This window comes from Apium graveolens, chromosome 6 (genome assembly GCF_009905375.1).
Source record: "Apium graveolens cultivar Ventura chromosome 6, ASM990537v1, whole genome shotgun sequence".
NCBI classification, from domain to species: Eukaryota; Viridiplantae; Streptophyta; class Magnoliopsida; order Apiales; family Apiaceae; genus Apium; species Apium graveolens.
Genome location: NC_133652.1, coordinates 159,263,242 through 159,276,284, shown reverse-complemented (window position 1 = coordinate 159,276,284; position 13,043 = coordinate 159,263,242).

Genomic DNA, 13,043 nt, shown 5'->3' with positions numbered 1-13,043 from the left:
ACTATTGTAGACTCTGTGCAGATTGATGATAATTTAGGCACAGAAGTTTCAACAGTCTCAGAAAGAAATGGCAAGTGAGCCAACAAATCATCTAAAAGATGATGTTCAGTTGCTTGGATTTTTGGCTTCTCCAAGAGAGTTAAAGATGGAGAATTTGGAAGTGATGTATTTATCATGTCAACATCCAGTGAGTGTGTGGGAGAATTTTGTGTATCAGGTGCTTCAATTATGAGAGATTTTGGCTGTGACTCCACATTTATTGGAGCCACATCAATCTGACTTTGAGATGGTGCAGTGACTGGGTCTTTAGCACTAGTTTGCACTGTGTGTGTGTCCTGTGCATCCCCAAGGGTTTTTGATCTTTTCTTGCCAGCATAAGTTTATGGGGAGCTAGTGTCCCTACCCCTTTTGGCCTGTGCTCCTGGTTGGGAGCTTGTTTCAATAGTGACATCCTTTTGAGAGGATGAAACTGGTAATGAGCTTATTTCCTTACTAACAACCACAGTTTTTTGGGAAACTGTGGTGTGGTTAGGTTTAGGTACTCTCTTCTCACCAACCTTATCCTTAGGGTTTCTTTGATTTTCACCATGTCCCTCACCTTTCTCACCCACCTTCACACTCCCCTCTTTTTGTTTAGTGGATTTTGCAACTAGTTTTTTTGAAAGAAACCAGAGGGGGATTTATTAGATTTGGTTTTTGAAATTTGTGATTTAGTAGCTTGGGTAGGCATCTGTTTGGTCATTGACACAGATGTCATGGCTACATTTAAAGGCAAAGAAATGTGTGAGGTTGGAAGAGTGGAGACAGTAGAAATTACCTCACTTACCTGGGGTCCCTCCATAACTAGGAAATAGAAGAGGGGCACCTCTTTATGGTGGTCTGCTCTATTAAGATCTGTAATTATTCTTCTTTCTTGAACCCAACAATTCAGCTTGTTGGTTGGGTTCTCAATCACAATATTCTCAATGAGATGGTTAGCAAGCATCATGAAAAATCTAGCATAATAGACACTTTTACCTCTCTTGTTGAGTTCTCCTAACTTAAAGCCTAACTCAAACAAAACCATGTCACTGAAATTAAAGTACTTATCAGTAACTAGCATGTAAAGCATATTAAGCATGGATATGTTAATAGAATCAAAGTTGCTAATTTTACCAGAAAACACTTTAGTTACCACATCACACAGATAACTCCATTCTTTCCTAAGACCCAACCTTTTAATTTCACTTAATTTAGAGGTAGTGAGTGCATAGCCCATGGAATTAAGCATGTTAACTATATCAGTGTCTATCTGTGGAGCAGTAACAGTATTATCAGGAATTCTAAAGCATGTTGTGACAATATCACTGTTAATGCAAAACTGCTTACCTTTAAGAGTGATTGTGATTGTCTTATCAGTTGAGTTGTACACTGCAGTTGTCCATATCTCCTCTACAACCTCACAGTAGATGGTGGGAGATTCCAGCATAGCATAGTTGAGTTTGCAGCCTTTCACAAAATCCATCATTTTGTGATAGTTTCCAGACTGTTGAATCTCCTTGTTCACTAGAGCTGTGAAATTGTTCTTTTCATAGATGTACCCAGTTTGAGACATGATTTTGATGACTGGTGCCATTGTTAGAGATTGAAATTTGCAGAGAGAGTGATTTCTTTTGAGAAGAAAGAAGTTAGAGCAATTGAAAATTGAGAGTAATAAAAAAATAGAATAAAAGTGAATTCTGCTTTTATACTCTCTCAGAAATAAACTGTCAAAAATAATAAAGTAAAATAAAGTGACCAATGAAAATTGCCCAAAATAGCCGTTTAAAAAAGAATAAACTGCAAAAATTCTGTCACTTATCCGTCGTCATGCTTACAAACTGTAAGTATACTCGATGGATAATGTTCAGAGTTTTAACGGCTAGGATTGAGACAATTCAAAGGATGAGGATAAATTAGTTATCCGTCGAGTTATAAAATACTCCAAAAAAATAATTGATTATGGTAACAATTAATATACCGACGGATGATCAAACTCGATGGATAATGAGCATCCGTCGGGATGTAAATTTTGATTTAGCCAAAATTTCATCCAAAGCATAAAAATCAATTAAGTTTCTGGCTACATACCAACTTGCAAAATATCTAAAATGATTCAAGAATAATTAAGCATACCTAACTCACTTACCAACCTTGAAAAGGTGGATTCATCAAGTGACTTGGTAAATATGTCTGCAAGCTGCTTTTCACTTAGAACAAAAGGAAGTTCCATACTACCATTCATCACATGTTCCCTTATGAAGTGGTACTTGATATCTATGTGCTTTGTTCTTGAATGCTGCACTGGATTTTCAGTGATGGAAATTGCACTTGTGTTATCACAGAAAAAGGGAATTCTTTCCACTTGTAGACCATAGTCCAACAATTTGTTTTTCATCCACAAAATATGTGCACAACAACTACCAGCAGTAATATATTCAGCTTCAGCTGTAGAAGTAGAAACTGAATTTTGCTTTTTACTGAACCAGGACACAAGCTTATTCTCTAGAAATTGACAGGTTCCTGTTGTACTTTTTCTGTCTATTCTACAACCTGCCTAATCTGCATCTGAATAACCAGTTAGATCAAAACCAGAATCTCTAGGGTACCAAATGCTAAGTTTTGGTGTTCCCTTGAGATATCTGAAAATTCTCTTAATAGCTACTAGGTGAGATTCTCTAGGATCAGCCTGAAATCTAGCACAAAGACAAGTAACAAACATTATATCTAGCCTACTAGCTGTTAAGTATAGAAGTGAGCCAACCATGCCCCTATAGCTTAAAATATCCACAGACTTTTCAGTAGTATTTAATTCAAGCTTAGTTGCAGTGGTCATGGGAGTTTTTGTAGATGTGCAATCCATTAGATCAAACTTCTTTAAAAGATTATGAATGTATTTAGTTTGACTAAAGAATATTCCATCACTAACTTGCTTAACTTGTAAACCATGAAAGTAAGATAGTTCTCCCATCATGCTCATTTCATACTTACTTTGCATCAATTTGGCAAACTTTTTGCAAAGTTTTTCATCTGTAGAGCCAAAAATAATATCATCTACATAAATTTGAACAAGTATACTAGAGCCATTAACATTTCTAAAGAATTAAGTTTTATCAACAGTACCTCTTGTGAAGTGAATTTTCAAAAGAAACTTTGATAAAGTGTCATACCAAGCTCTAGGTGCTTGCTTCAGTCCATAAAGTGCTTTCAAAAGATAGTAGACATGATTTGGGAAATTTGAATCTTCAAAACCAGGAGGCTGACTAACATAGACTTCCTCCTCCAAATCTCCATTCAGAAAAGCACTTTTGACATCCATTTGATAGACCTTGAAATTGGCATGAGCTGCATAGGCTAAGAAAATTCTGATGGCTTCAAGTCTTGCAACAGGAGCAAAAGTTTCATCAAAATCTATTCCTTCTTGTTGACAATAGCCCTTACCAACCAATCTAGCTTTGTTCCTGACTACTATGCCATTTTTATCCATCTTGTTTCTGAATACCCATTGGTGTCAATTGGATTCTTTCCTTTAGGCTTGGGTACCAGCTTCCATACCTTGTTCCTTTCAAATTGGTTTAGCTCCTCCTGCATAGCTAAAATCCAATCAGGATCCAACAAAGCTTCTTCTACTTTCTTTGGTTCTTCCTTAGATAGGAAGTTGCTATATAGACATTCTTCTTGAGTTGCTCTCCTTGTTTGAACTTTAAAAGATACATCACCAATGATAAGCTCAAAAGGGTGATCTTTAGTCCATTTTCTTTGTTGAGGTAGATTAGCTCTATATGAAGAGGCCTCATTATTGTCTTGATGTGTGACTAAGTTTTGATTATTAGAAACTTCCCCTGAGTTTGTGAATCTTTGATTTGAGAAAGGAGAGCTTTCTAAAAGTGATCTATTCTGACTTCCAGCTTCTCTTGATGACCCGACGGATGGTGCACTTTATGTTCCGATGGATGAAGCTGATTGTCTCCCGACAAATAAGGCAGATTGTCTCCCGACGGATGAAGCATTTTGCAACTCAACAAATGTTGAATTATGTGCTTCATTAGTTGTAGATTTTTCTGTATTATCTTTATTCACTGTTTCTTGATCACTTTCATCATCACTATCATCAGTAACCATCTCCACATTATCAAACTTCAGGCTTTCATGAGAATCTTCATCTTGCAGTCCTTCAATCTTTTTATCATCAAACACAACATGTATTGATTCCATAACAATGTTGGTTCTAAGATTGTAGACTCTATATGTTTTTCCCACAGCATATCCAACAAAAATTCTTTCATCTGCTTTAGCATCAAACTTCCCATGTTGATCAGTTTGATTTCTTAAGATAAAACATTTGCAGCCAAAGACATGAAGAAAATTCAGAGTTGGTTTCTTGTTCTTGAACAATTGGTAGGGTGTCATACATTTTGCTTGATTATCAAGGAAATATTTTGAGTGTAGCAGGCAGTGTTCAAAGCTTCAACCCAAAAATATGTTGGTAACTTTGATTCTTCAAGCATTGTCCTTGCAGCTTCAATAAGAGATCTGTTCTTTCTTTCCACTACTCCATTTTGTTATGGAGTTCTAGCAGCAGAAAACTCATGCATTATCCCATTCTCTTCACAAAATGATCTCATCACATAATTCTTGAACTCAGTTCCATTATCACTCCTGATTCTCCTTACTTTAAGATCAGGATGATTGTTGAATTGCCTTATGTGATTGATGATGATTTCACTAGCTTCATCTTTAGACTTTAGGAAATATGTCCAAGAAAACTTTGAGAAATCATCTACAATTATTAGGCAAAATCTTTTTCTTGAAATGGACAACACATTGACTGGTCCAAATAAATCCATGTGTAGCAATTGCAAAGGTTCTTTAATTGTTGAATCAAGCTTCCTTCTGAATGATGTTTTAATCTGCTTTCCCTTTTGGCAGGCATCACACAACTATCTGTGGCACCCCAAAACCCGGGGTCGGGAGTCTCGGAAGCCACGCCATCTAAACTCGCACAACTCACATTATAATATGTAAATACTCACGCTTCACGACCCCACACTTAACACACACACACTTACAGGTTATTGTCTTGGAAACGAACCATCAATACTAGAGAAATTTTATTACAACCCAAATATAATTAGTCTTACCGGGGAGTGACCTTTAGGTAAGGTTAGTCCGCCGGCCAAATATAAGTATCTTAGTTCTTATCTTACATAAACCATACTTATAAATAAGCCGAACTATAAACAACTGAAAACTAATCCAGCTTATTCTGACTACCTGAGGTACAACACCAAACAATCTACAGAACAGCTGGCCATTTCCTACCCGTTTCCTGGCTGTGGTTCTCATGGAAGGCATCTTGATTCACTGTTGTGTTGTGTCAATTTAAGAAAACAAGTGTGAGCTATAATGCTCAGCATAATAATGTACAGTATGAAAATGACTGTATCATAACATCATATATTATATGTATATTTTATTCGAAAATAGTTTTTCCTTGGTATCACACACCTTCTTATGAAAACAATTCTTTAAGGGGTTTTTATAACCTGCGAATACCTTCGTAGTAATCCCAGCACCTAGGCTTGGGTTATGGTATTGCACATCAATTCCAATTGGAAGAGTTTGGACATTCGCTGGAGCCACCGCATACGATGATCAGTCGTACTACGGAAATAGTAACCTTTTCTACTAGTAAAAGGACGAAACCGTCATCTCTCGAGTATCACCCTGGCCGCATTCGGGCTACGTGTCCCATTTTTGGGTATGCACATACTTCACAAGTTCCTGAGTACACTGAGAACCTTCACCTGCGGTACCTTTGGTAGCCCATCTAACACACATAGTACCAGAGTCTACCCCTCCCTTGTCCTTTAAAAGAATTATATCAATCTCGAGAACTCGAACCACATCGAAGTTCCCCAAGCATTTTGCTTGTTGATAGAAATAGTTTATCTCTTTAAAATATAAGTGTATATATATGTATATACGTACTTCCAAGAATTTCGGAGGAAGTACTAAGGAAGTGAGTTGACCGTTGTCAACAAATAATTAATAAGGGGAAAAGTTTCTTCTTGAAACTATATTCAATATAATAATAAGTCTGGATAATATTCACCGACGATCTGAAATTATTCGAATAATATTTCTAAATTAGAAAGTATGTTTTATATCAGGATCTATGATCTTTAAATCAATAACAATCCTTTAATAAATTAATAATTAATAAAATAATAGTCTATAATTAATTAAATGATAATTGATATTAATCATACCTCGAATGAGTTCTCTCTAAAAGATTTATTTAAATAATATTCCTCAACTAGTTTGTGTTTACATAATTAATAATCTATAATGATTAATCGGGTTTGAATAAATAAACGTTGAAGTATACTACTCCTATAATAAAGGAATACATATATAATATTTATTATCTGAATCAATAAAATATAGTTGAGGGAATATGCTCGTTGGGAAATCATTTTAAAATTTCGAGGTGTTTTAATGTTTCGTAAATGGACCGACCGACCCTCGGTCTTATAATACCCGTCCTATAATATCTCCGAAATGATTTCTGGGTTTTATCTTAAATCCCGACCGACCCTCGGTCTTATATAATATGTCACTATATTATGTTAAAATTCATCAACTACGCATCATGGCAAACATGGTATTTAAGCGATGATAGTAGAACAATCCTTTCACAACACAACAGTAAAAAAATGGAGTTGGGTTTGTAAACTTTCCTGGGTATCTCGAGGTGGAGGATGCTCTAGGTTCCACTCGAAAATCTATAACCATAAACATATTTCATTTCGTTAGGTTCCGTCCTAATTTACGGTAACTCGCACTCATGTGCTACTCATTATACACCCTCTCAACTCATACTACCCTTAACATTTCTTTTAAGTCATAATCACTTTATGGTCACTTCATTTTCCTAAGTATCTTGAGTTTATTCTCATTATCGTTGGCGGCTCCGCTTAAAGATTCTTACGGTTTCTACTCGCGCGGTCTCAGCTCCGACATTTTTATAAAATTGAAAAATAATTATTTTTACTTGAAATTTTTATTACAGTTAGAAAACTCAATATTTTACTCTCTGTAAAAATTTCATGATTTATGAATACTTTTAAGTCTATCCTTTATATTTTTAAAGTTCGTAATTTGTAGCAGTTTTTATCGCGTAAATCACTTTTACTAAAACGACCATAACTTTTGATCAGTAAATCGGAATCAAGCGATTCAAGCACCTAAAAGATCCTTATAAAATTTTATTTTTCAAGAATCTACAGTTTATAACTTCGGGACTTTCTGCAGAAATTTAAAGTTACAGTTTGTTGGTTTTAACGAAGTTACATTTACGATCGGGGTTTCGTTTACGCCTTAACTATCAACACTACCACCAACAATCATCATATCATCATCAACACAGAAACTCCTCTCAATAACATCATGTTCTCTAGGCAACAACAACCAACCTTAAATCTACTTAACTTAATCATCAAGATTTTATCAATAACACTTAGTAAGCTAGGTTTACTACCACATACTAAATGGATCTTAAAAATGAACCTTAAATAAAGTTAGGCCAAAGATTTTTACCTTTATTGAAAGCTTGAGATGTGTTCTTGAGGATGGTGGAGGCTTGGAAGTGCTTGGTATGATTTTTAGAACCTAAAACCACCATTGAAATCAAGAAACCAAAGAGAGATTACTATTCACACTATTCACTAGTGAGTTTCTTGAATTTATTCAACCCATTAAACCTTGATAAAAAGAGATGAAAGATTTTTCTTAGCTTAGTTTAGTTGCTAGGAGGCTTGGGAATTAATTGGGTGATTTTACAAGAACTAGAGCTTGGAGTTTTGAATTCCAATTCCTTCTTTTCTTCAAAATAGCCGAATGGAAGAAAAAATGGGGGTGGGGGGGTATTTATAGCACTTGGTTGCTTCTCTTGGATGATTGGATGGTTGCTTCTTGGAAGGTGACTTGATATCTTTGTAACTTAATTTTATTCTTCCTAGGATAGCATTCTAGGTTTATTCTTTGTTGCCAAATCCATGGGCATATCTTTGTAGCTTGCTAGCTTACAAGCTAAACTACAAGGTTAGCTCCTTAGCACACTATTTGCTAGTTAGCTTGGTCATCCTATGGTTAGCTCCCTATTTGAAGAAGTAACCATGGTTACTTCCTTACTATGGTTTAGTTAGTGCGTTACGTTTAATTAATCGCTTACGCGTTCGCTCGGTTACTTAAACGTTCTCCGTAATACTTACTCGTAAGTGGTTCGTAATGAAATTCCTTTCATATTTATTCCTTATATTTTTATTTATCCTACTTGAATATAAATCGGTAGGATTTTAGTCTCGTAATTATATTGTGATTCCCGTAATCCTCGATAAGTCATAATTACGGTCATTTTTCAAAGTTCATTTTCTTCGAAAACTAATAGCGTTTACATACACTCATTTGGTGTGTATAGTCGTAATATCAATTCCGAAACTCATTTTCTCATGCACTATATAGTGTGGGCTCAAAAGTTTTTCCCGCATGTCAGGGTTACTATTCATTAAACGTTTTATAAGGTCTCAAAAATTCGAGTTATTACAGTCTTCCCCTCTAACAAGGATTCCGTCCCGGAATCAATTAGAAAATAAGTGGGGATATATATTCTTCATTGTGTCTTCAAGTTCCCAAGTTGATTCGTCAACATTTTGATTTCTCCACAAGATCCTAATTAGCTTCACCGTTTTGTTCCTCCACACTTGTTCTTTCTGGTCCATTATCCTAACTGGCTGCTCGATGTAGGTTAGGTCTGGTTGTAAATCTACCTGCTCATACTCTATTACATGTCGGGCATTGGCATGGTACTTTCTCAACATGGACACGTGGAACACGTTGTGTACTTGTTGGAAATTAGGAGGCAAGGCGAGCTCGTAAGCTAGAGGTCCTATCCTCCTCAAAATTTCAAAGGGTCCTATGAATCTGGGACTCAGCTTCCCTTTCTTTCCAAATCTCATCACTCCTTTCCACGGAGATACCTTCAATAACACCGAATGTCTAGTCTGGTGCCTACAAATTCCTGGAAGCTTCTCCAAAATCGGGAATTAAACCTCGGATCTCTATCTGACACTATGGCTACAGGAACTCCGTGTCTTATTACAATTTCCTTCAAGTAAATATCTACCAACTTGTCTACGGTGTACCTTTCGTTGATTGGTAGGAAGTGTGCGTACTTGGTTAGTCTATCAATGATAACCCATATAGCATCGTGATTAGTCTTTGTCCTTGGTAAGCCCGTCACAAAATCCATGGCTATGTGTTCCCATTTCCATTCCGGAATTTCTAGGGGTCGTAACAGTCCACTAGGTCGCTGGTGTTCCGCCTTCACTCTCTGGCATGTCAAGCACTTGCTGACCCACTCTGCTACTTCTCTCTTCATGTTAGGCCACCAATAATATTCCTTAAGGTCACAGTACATTTTTGTACTTCCTGGGTGGATTGAATATCTAGAGTTGTGCCCTTCATGCAACAGCTCGTCCTTTAATTCTTACACATTTGGAATCCAAATCCGGGACACATACCTCATGATCCCTTTCTCATCCTTCTCGCATCTCACTTCTTCACCGGTCAATGTCCCTTTTTCCTCACTCATCTTCTTTTCCTGACATACTCGTATCTTTTCAGTCAGTTCTGGTACTAGCTTAATCTCAAATAATCCTTCCGTTCCCTTATCGGCCATTCTCACGTCAATTTCCATCTTCTCAAATTCCTTAACTAATCCTCCGATGTCATTATCATCTTGAGTCTTTCCTTCCTACTAAGGGCGTCACCCACCACATTGGCTTTACCCGGCTGATACAAAATTTCACAGTCGTAGTCTTTTATCAACTCTAACCATCTCCTCTGTCTCATGTTCAGTTCCTTCTGAGTAAATATATTTGAGGCTTTTATGGTCAGTGTAGATCTCGTATTTCTCACCATATAGGTAGTGTCTCCAAATTTTTAGGGCAAATACTATGGCTGCTAATTCTAGATCATGCGTAGGGTATCTGCTCTAATATTCCTTCAATTGCCGAGAGGCATACGCTATAACTTTGTTGTGCTACATTAGTAAACATCCTAATCCTTTAAGCGATGCGTGGCTGTATATCACAAACTCTTCTTTTCCATCGGGAAGAGCGAGCACTGGTGTTGACACCAGCCTCCTTTTCAGTTCTTGAAAACTCTCCTCACATTTTTCCGTCCATACGAACTTTTCTGCCTTCCGGGTAAGTCTAGTCAGTGGACCGGCTATCTTAGCAAAGTCTTGCACGAATCTTCGGTAATATCCTGCTAAACCCACGAAACTCCTAACCTCTGTTGGGGTTGTTGGTCTTTCCCAATTGGATACCGCCTCTATCTTGGCAGGGTCAACTAAAACTCATTTTCTACTTACCACATGTCCTAAAAACTAAACTTCTCTCAACCAAAATTCGCACTTCGAGAACTTGGCATACAATTTCTCATTCCTTAATATTTCTAAGACTATCCTCAAATGTTCTGCATGTTCTTGCTCTGTCTTTGAGTAGATCAGAATATCATCTATAAAAACTATCACACATATATCCAGGTACTTTTTGAACACTCTGTTCATCAAATCCATAAAGGTTGCGGGTGCATTGGTTAACCCAAACGACATGACTAAGAACTCATAGTGTCCATACCTAGTGCGAAAAGCAGTCTTCGATATATCTTCCGGTTTGATTTTCAACTGGTGATATCCTGTTATTAAATCTATTTTGGAAAAATGTACAGCTCCTTTGAGTTGGTCGAATAGGTCATCAATTCTGGAAAGAGGGTACCTATTCTTAATAGTTAGTTTATTCAGCTCTCGATAGTCTACACATAATCTCATGCTACCGTCCTTTTTCTTGACGAATAGTACTGGCGCTCCCCATGGCGACACACTGGGCCTTATTGTGACGGCCTCAACCCCGGGGTCAGGAGTTGACGTCACTAAACACAATTACCAAAAATATAAACAATAAAATTATTATTAAAATATACTAACTCGACCCCGAACCAAGATCCAATCCAGGTTCAAGTATAATTCAGGTTCTCATTATTACAGACTCTTTATTCAACATCTATGACACACTAACTTTATTCAGCAAGTCCTCAGACCTCATGGCCTGATACAAACTACCTCAGAGGAGCCGGGTCCAGTAGGGGCGGGAACATAGGTCGGTCTGACTGATCTTCTAGGCATCTGTGAAATATACATAACAGTTTGCAAGGGTGAGCATAATCGCTCAGCAGTACCAAAATATGAATAACAAGATAAATCAGTAATGCAACAATAATAGGAACAGAACTGTAATCATGATATCAACATTATACAACAAAATTTAGAGAAAAACTGGATATCACTAACTAGCATGCTTCATTAAAACATCGTAGCAGTGAGCTGTAAAAACACCAGAGTCCAATTTTAGCATACTAGTAACTCTTATAAAATCACTGGATCAACTACCAGTACCCTTACGGGAAGCACAAAACCCAAATCAGATACGTAATGGATATGTGAAGACAGCTGATCAGGCTATCAACACCAGACGGCTACAACTGCCATCTCATTCATGGCTCCAACTGCCATTTCAATTACCCGTTCCAAACTCAGAGACTAGCTAGGTCTCTGACCTGCTGGACTAATCGGTTATACAGTGCGCACAACCGAATTAGCCTCTTACACCAACTCAATAGGCCTACTCTGGCCCCAACGTATCCCATATCTGATCGTTTTAATCCAGTTTTCAAAATTGTCACTTTTACTTATTTCTTTTCAAAAATCCATTCTATCACATCATATTATTCAAATCCTCTTTTCATTTAGATCACATTTAAAGATAGGTGTTTTCAGAAGTTACTTTTCCCCAAAACACAATTTTAAACAACATTTTCATATACAGGGGATACGTAACTTAAAATGTTTCTGTTCCATTACGAAAGTAAAACATTTAGTTATTCACATATACTGAACCATAAAAGAATGGTCAGGGGTACTTGCTTTGCAACGCTTTACAAAACCCTAAGTAGCTTTTACGCTGACTTTAGTCATGAGAAAACTGGCTCGGAATCTACAAATACAGAATACCCTAATCAGTTACACCGACATGCTTGATATCCTCAAATTCTAACAACTCAATTCGATAACCCGACTCGTATTATTACTATACACACAAATCTGTAACCACATAGTCACGTAGTCGGAAATATTGTTAGGGTAACACGTATAAATACCTATATTCTTGAACATATTTTTATGAAATTTTGGCAGCACCTTATTTATTTATAAGACCACCCGTCGATTACAATCGACATCCACAATCACAACAATTTATAATATGAAATCCACCATTTTCATACAACTTACGTCACAACACAATTCGTAATACAATTAATTATTTAAGTCTGAAAAATATTTTACGCAAATCATTTTCATTTATTTATAAAATTTAGGACTCAGAACATCGTCATCACCGTCCACCGTCCGCTCGTAACAAGTCGTCACGGTACGGCGGCAAAATTCTCGGGGTACCTAATAATTCAGATTCCAACCGAAAATTTCACCGATTAAAAATAATTTCCCGCAACAAAATATTCATATCACAAATATTATTCAAGATAATTTCCTGCAGAACAATAAAATAATTAAAATTCCATCACCAACACACGCGTATAACACGCGCTGCACACACAGAACCAAAACCACGGCTGGAAAACACAGGGGCGGCAACACCACCGGAAAAACACAGATACACACACGGAACACACACACGCTCACATGAACACACACACACATGCGTATACATATAAATATATACATACACACAACTGATTAAACTACCAGGCTCACCGGAATAGGAATCACAGTGGCGGCTGTGGCTCCCTCCAAACCCGGGTCAGAAGTTTGGGGTCCACAACACATACACCATATATGAACCTGTATAAGAAATATCAAATATATCTAACATAGTACTTTA